The 1,334-nt window shown below is 35.8% G+C and overlaps 1 long non-coding RNA gene across 1 annotated transcript in view; it reads left to right on the top strand.

Annotated features, from left to right (window-relative positions):
* The first annotated feature begins 521 nt into the window (after positions 1-521).
* Positions 522-1,334, top strand: part of LOC105809372 — a 9,855-nt gene continuing 9,042 nt past the window's right edge. Inside the window, exon 1 of the long non-coding RNA XR_001137437.1 lies at positions 522-564. This is a non-coding gene — a long non-coding RNA (uncharacterized LOC105809372). The remainder of the gene's footprint in view (positions 565-1,334) is intronic.

Genomic DNA, 1,334 nt, shown 5'->3' with positions numbered 1-1,334 from the left:
GCTTGAGGCCAAGAGTTCAAGGCTGCAGTAAGCTATGATCACACCATTGCACTCCAGCCTGGGCAACAGAGTGAGACTCTGTCTCTAAAAAATAAAAAAGTAAACTTGGGCAAGTCACTTCCTTCTTAGTTCATTTTTCATATTTGTGAAATGAGCATGATTATACTTGCCTTGTCTAATACAGTCTCAGATTGGTAAAGTGTCTTGGCTATAGTCTTTTTTCTGAGGGTGCGGGGTGGGGTACCTGCGTCTTCTGACTGCTTGTCCATTGGTATTTCATTACAGCATGCTGGAACGTAGCTTAGTGCATGGAGAGAAGGATGATTTAAAAGATACGTGAAGAAGCGCATTCAGGATTAGGGAACAGGGAGGGCAAGTAGTGGGATAGAGAGGTGGGAAGGCTTAGGCAGACAAAGAGAGCCTTGATGTCTGAATTCCAAGAGTGGGAGAGGTAGATATTGGAATAAAGATAGAAAATATTACAAGTTTGCTTCTTATCCATCTTCTTTCTTGCCTTGTAGGGGATTTGTGGGGGCCTTTGATTCTTTGTGTGACACTCGCATTGTAAGTACTTACATTTTCTTTGTCATTTGAGCTAAACTAGACTTTTTTTCAGATTTTCAGAATTGAGGGGAATTTTGATTGCATATTTCATTTAGGACTTCTATGACAAATTGTACTTCTTAGGTATTTAAGACCAAAAAGGCAAGTAGCTTTCCAGATCAATTAAAACATAATGGAATTAAAGATGTGGAAATTATGTTTACCTTTATTTATCAATGATTTCTTAGTCTGTTTTAACTATATCTGTTCAATAATTGCTTACTCTCATGTACCTCCCAATCATTAAACTAAGTCACTTAAATATTTATAGGTTTAAGCATCTTTTGTTTATAGACATAATTTTCTTTAAATCTTACTAAAAATATGAATGAGAATGAGAATAAATTAGAATCAAAGCGGTAGAGAGTTAAAAGCAAGATCATGTTTCAAAGTGCTGTACTTTCCCATATGCATTGTATGTAAAGTGGGGGGGACAGAAGAAAAGGAAGGTTTCATTGGAGAGGGGAATATAACCATTGATGGAGTGGAAAAAATACTACAGTAGGATTCGGTTCTAGATTTTTATACGGACTCTGCTATCAGTTAGCTATGTGACTTTGGGCTACTAATAACCACAGTTTGTATAATGACTTTTCCCAATTTACAGAAAACTTTTATATACTTCCTCTTATTTAATCTTCATAACAAGAATTCAATATTATTTTTCTTTTTTGACAAACAAGCTCAGGTTCAAAAAGGTTGACGACTTAACCAAGATCACATAATTAGCA

Source organism: Propithecus coquereli, unplaced genomic scaffold, assembly GCF_000956105.1.
Source record: "Propithecus coquereli isolate 6110/MARCELLA unplaced genomic scaffold, Pcoq_1.0 Scaffold101, whole genome shotgun sequence".
In the NCBI taxonomy this organism is placed as follows: domain Eukaryota; kingdom Metazoa; phylum Chordata; class Mammalia; order Primates; family Indriidae; genus Propithecus; species Propithecus coquereli.
This window is presented reverse-complemented; position numbering and strand designations above follow the sequence as displayed.